Here is a 6,000-nt window from a genome sequence, read left to right as displayed (position 1 = left end):
ACCCCAGATCATAACACTGCCCCCACAGGCACCCCAGATCATAACACTGCCCCCACAGGCACCCCAGATCATAACACTGCTCCCAAAGACACCCCAGATCATAACACTGCCCCCACAAACACCCCAGATCATAATACTGCCCCAACCAGCACCCCAGATCATACCACTACCCCTACAGGTACCTTAGGTGATAACACTGCCCCTATAGGTACCACAGATCGTAATATGGCCCCACAAGCACCCATAAATCTGCCCCACAGGCACCCAAAACACAGGAAACTTTTTATCTACAGGTAGTTCACATGTGCAACTTAGTTCAGGTTCACATCAGGCTTGGTTTTCACTAGTTTATTCTGTAGCTCCAAATGTATGTTGGGACTATTTACACACTAACAATGAGATATATTTGTTTTCTTTAAATTATAAAATAGCAATATCAGCTTTTATATAACCCCCCTCCACTTGTCATAGGAGGAGTTATGTATTGCAGAGGCCTCCAAAGGACTTATAGATGATATGATCTCCAAGGAGCAACTCACATGGATTTTCACAATAATCAGGAATAATAAATGTCATTTCTCTTAACCTTTTACCCTTGTGCATTCTGTTTCAATATAACCAGCACACAGCTCGCTTTAAAGATTATTAATTGGGGTTACTGTAATAAATCAATGTGGAATTAATTCTGCTTCACATAAATCAAGCCTCAGAGTCTTTTCTCACAAATGATTTTTTAGTCATTTAAATGCAAATTGGATTCTATAAGTGCTTGAAAATATTCTAATAATGTCTAGCTACATGTGTGGTTATGTGTGACCTATAACATGTTTCACTTACACCAGGCGGGCATTGATTACCAGTCACAGAAAAATGCATTTTATAATTTGTATTGATTGCCAGACATTATTTTCTGAACAACATGTCTGTAGATTGGCCTTGACATGCAAGACTGCAGAATTAGAAATTCTGACTATATAGAGGAGAGGTATTGGTATTATAAATCTGGTATAATGGATGCTCAGGGTTGGGGCATTTTTCAACCTACTACCCTCTGTCACTAGGACTGGGCATCTGGTGTATGTAAGTCAACCAGAGGTTTTCCATTTGTTTTCTCACTTTAACACTTGAAATAACTTAATAAGACTCCCTCCTACATTGCTGGCCAGTGTGAAGGACGTCGCCTCTACAAATAGCCAAAAAGATCGCTAATGTCAAATAAACTACCAACTGGACACAAGTGTCAAAGGTTAAAGGTTGGGTATACAGGCAGATGCTACTAATTGTTGGGAGAACATCACAGATTTTCTAACCTGCTAGCTAAAGCGGAACTCAACCCAAAATAAAAAAAACCACACCATTAATTTCTTCGTTTGGGCCCCATGTTCTCTTGGTATCCGTCTTCGGCCGGGCGCAGACATCTTTTTCTCTCTTTTTTCTGGTCACCTCACCTAATTTCCTACGTCACCTAATTTCACACTGAACAGGTACGAGATCGGGTGATGTAGATGGGTAAAAAGACTGCCAATCTCTTTGCATGAGCGAAGGAAAAGGGCTCCTCCTGAGCATGCCTGAGATCAGGGGATGTGGTAAAGAGCCTCCCAGGATGCGTGACGTAGATAATCCTGGAGGCTTTGTGCTTCATTCTGTCTTGTTCGCCGCAGCAATCAAGACAGAAAGGGGAAGTGCTGCACTTATAAAAAAAATATAAAAATTTTGAGTTAAGATCTGCTTTAATACTACATACAAACGTGCAAATATTGTCGTTAGAAAACGAAAGACTAACAACAGATACGATTAATTATGATTATTTTGAACAATCGTGTAGTGTGCGATTCTGTATTTGCTGTAATGATCGTTTAAATATAATCCACCAATAATGTACACACACTGGATACGTTTGTTTGAACGATGCAGTAAGTGACGCATACTAGAGAAAGTGTACCGAAGAACAATCCACCATCACTACATGACTACACACAATAGATAGCGAACGATCGTCACCCAAATGCATCTGCATGGACAGTTGTTTGTTTTCAGTGATCATTCCATGGTGCACCTGGCTGGACCATACAATTTAAATGATGTTTTTGATGTTCTATATTCTGTCCCAAACTTTTATTTCTTTGTTATAATAGTGTGTAGTCACCTAGGTTTCTTTATTTTTAGGGAACTGTGTAAAGTAAAACAATAAATAAAATTAAAAAAACGATAGGATAGGTAGTAAGAGCCAAGAACAATGGCGGAATATCATACCAATGCAGTTGCCAAATGATAATATAATCCAACAGGTGACACAGCCCACCAGGTTCTACTAATAAATAAAACAAACATTGGTTTTAGGTTGGACTGTTTCAAAGTATTGTGTTATGGAGTAACATAATGTTATTGTATTTTATATCCTTCTCTACCTTTTTGTTTTTGGTTTCTTTTGCATGAAGTATGATTTTCACAAACTGCAAATCACTGTTGTGCTTGTGCTTCCAGCAGATAATAATACTTATTTGTGTTGAATTTTCCAACATCAGATTTTTGTTTTCTTTCCAGCTGCTCTCTTTCTTGTGATCATGGTATATGTGGGATTTGTTCAGTTGTACATTACGCCCATTCCATTCTTACCAGTAACATAAGATTCATATTTATGAACTGATTATAGTTTTTTTGTTGTGATTAGTGCCCCTCTTTTGGAACCAAATGCCATGTATCTATTTTTTCTAAAGTTGCCTCTCTTTTCTGATGTCTTTATAAATATTTGTACTTCTATACTACCTTCAGGGCCATATTTATAAAGCAGTGAAGCTAACATTGACCAAAAACTCACTGCAGGTTAACATTCCAGGTTTTTATGTGTAAATTACATGGATTGCTTTGTAAAAGTCACATTCACTTCTTTATACATATGCCCATGGTGGTTATGTTACTCTAGACCAGAGATTCTTAAGCCTTGTGGGGGTAAAGGAATAAAATATTTTAACTGGATCCGTGAATAATTTTAAAAACAGTGTTGCTAGATTACAATCTAACTAATGATATAATACTGTAATCATTAGATTATTAACAAACACATTTATCAATAGGGATTGGAGGCTGCTAACTAATCAATAATCAGATCATTAAACATAGACACTGTCCTGCTTGCATCCCTGGTTGATATATTGGCATGGTTGGAGTTAGATTGCTCTCCCTGTCCAGCATTTAACATAACACCTTCCTTTTGTAAAAAAAAAAAATTAAAAAAATGTAAATTTAAATTTATTTTTTGTATTTTATTACCTCTTTTTTATGATTGCAAGTGTTTTTACATTTACTTTTACTTTGAAAACCCCTCTTAAGGGTGCACGTTCATTGTTATTTCTAATAGCATATTTTTATATAAATATATATATATATATAGTGACACCAAGGCAGGATTGGAGGTGGAAGAGATATATTTGCCCAAGATTCCTCTCCTTTGTGAAGTAGCAGGTGGAAGACTCTCACCTGTGAGGTAAATAATGAAGCACTGAGGGTGGGGATATAACATAGAGCCAGGAGCTCAGTCAGCTCTGTTTGGAGACACAGACAGGTGGACTGTGTGCGTGAGCTCTGCTTGGAGAGATACACACAGGGGCTCTGTGTAAGGGAGCTTTGCAGAGAGACACAGACAGGGGTTCTGTGTGAGGGAGCTCTGCTTGGGGAGACACAGACAGGGGTTCTGTGTGAGGGAGCTCTGCTTGGGGAGACACAGACAGGGGTTCTGTGTGAGGGAGCTCTGCTTGGAGAGACACAGACAGGGGTTCTGTGTGAGGGAGCTCTGCTTGGAGACTCAGAAAGTCGGTCTGTGTAAGTGGAACTCAAAAGTGAGTAGAAGGTTCCTGAAAGCTTGGTTTTAAGCTGACAGGAAGAAGCCCTCCAGCTGATAGACATGGACGTCTGATGTATAGTAAGTGCCGGACAGGCAAGGTTTTCTTTTGCTGTTTTTGTTATTTTATCTGCAACCTTCAATAAACCTGGCTGCAAACCACCTTAAGGCTGATACCTCGGTGTGTGATCTGAGTTGGATGAACCAGACAAGTGTCCTTTGACCCCAGCAAAGGCGATCCTGAGGGTAACCCCTCACAATATATATATATATATATATATATATATATATATATATATATATATACCTATCTTATGTAAATTCCCCCACCTACTAGATTGTAAGCTCTTCGGGGCAGAGTCCTCTCCTTCTGTATCACTGTCTGTATTAGTCTGTCATTTGCAACCCCTATTTAATGTACAGCACTGTGTAATATGTTGGCGCTATATAAATCCTGTTTATTAATAATAATAATAATAATAATAATATTAATAATAATAATAATTTTCTTTCAACTTTTCTGTTCCTACCTGTCCATATGTTATGTAAAACATAGCTAATGACATTATATACTAACTATAATATCATACTGGTATTTTATAGTATGAACCACAATAATGATTTTGACAGTTTGGTGATGAGAGCATGGTGAGATTTGCAGCAATCTCACTGCAGACCAGCGTTTCTCACAAAGGGAACCATGAATCCCTAGCGTTCTTCCAGGGTTGCTAGGAGTTCCCTAAGCAATGAGCAATTTGTTCCTCTAAGGAACTGACACCAATGATCTTTTTGGCTATATGGCTGTAAGGGTGACATTATTCCCATTTGCTAGCAATATAAGAGGCATTCTTCCCACTGACCACCACACTAATGTACTGTGAGCTATGGATAAAGTAATTATAGAAGGGGTTCCCTAAGACCTGAAAGGTATTTTAAGGGTTCCCACTATGGTAACAATGTCTAGAAACATTACTGTCCTATTGTATAGCCAGTTTTCATAAGCTATAAAATAAAAACAATGGCAATGTTGGCCCAGGGTGTTTTTTTGCTGGCACTGACCACTGCAGGTGTCAGTAAACTCATAAAAATGTTTTTTCTTTTCTATGAACACCTTGTGGTGTTTATGAACGGAGTTAAAGGGAGCGTGCGTCTCATGAGCCTAAATACTGCACTGTAAAATATGTTTCTCTTTATCATTGCAGACAGTTGGGAGCTTTGATTTGATTGAATCGAAGAGATAATATCAAAGCTTGTGTACATTTTTCTTTGTCATTTTTAAATAGATTTCTTTCAATGTTAACAGAAAAACAAAAGATTAAGCAAGTAATAAAATGGTGTTTGAAGTATGATGCGTCCTTTTCAATGTAGCTGAGAATTTGATTTCCTTTTGTGAATTTACTTTTGTTAATTGATGCGTTGATAATGAAAATAAATCATTTCTGATTGAATCTAAATTTGATTAAATAGGTATTTCAACATCATTAATGTTACCTTGAATTTACTCATTATAATCCAAAAACAGAAAGTATGTGAAGGTGAAAAAAAAGCAGTGTTCAATGAGGTGCCTTAATATCAGATAAATAAATATTTGCCAGTGTGACAAGCACAAAGCCGGCTACAGAATGGTGAACAGCAGGTTTTGCCCATCCTCTAGCTTGTCACTACAAGCACCACAGAATATATTGTCCATATGTCAACATTTGGCAGTGTTAGTAAATGTCACCTGTCAAAACACATCCATATGTTATAAGAATGATTGGGTGGGTAGATCTCAGTGATGTGGAATTTGTGTTTTCTTTTCTCATTTGAAGGTTTGCAAGTGCTTAGGAGCTATCAGAGGCCTTAATGTTCTAAAATATTATAGAATGAAATAATGGCTTATCCTTCACTTGTTCTATTCCTAGTCTTGCTTTATATCATTGATATTTTCTTCCCTTTCTTTTGACCTGGTGATCCTTCTAGTTTCAGCCTGCAGGAACACTTAAAAAAATTGATTTTGCTGAGCTTTTCTCTAAGCAGGAGAACTGTCAACCTAGGAATTCATGTTTCTGCTGGGAACTATATGCTTCACGAAAAAATTAGCAACATACTAGCCAGTAAGAGCAAATTGCTCACCAAGCTCAATAGCTCAAGAGGATTATGTTGTATACATTTGGAAACTA

General features: G+C 37.5%; 1 protein-coding gene across 1 annotated transcript in view; it reads left to right on the top strand.

Annotated features, from left to right (window-relative positions):
- Positions 1-6,000, top strand: part of STXBP5L (syntaxin binding protein 5L) — a 176,529-nt gene that overhangs the window by 18,736 nt on the left and 151,793 nt on the right. The gene's annotated exons all lie outside the window — the stretch shown is intronic.

The sequence above is a fragment of the Pyxicephalus adspersus genome, chromosome 1 (assembly GCF_032062135.1).
Source record: "Pyxicephalus adspersus chromosome 1, UCB_Pads_2.0, whole genome shotgun sequence".
In the NCBI taxonomy this organism is placed as follows: domain Eukaryota; kingdom Metazoa; phylum Chordata; class Amphibia; order Anura; family Pyxicephalidae; genus Pyxicephalus; species Pyxicephalus adspersus.
Note: the sequence above shows the minus strand (reverse complement) of the source record. Positions and strands in the feature narration are given on the sequence as shown.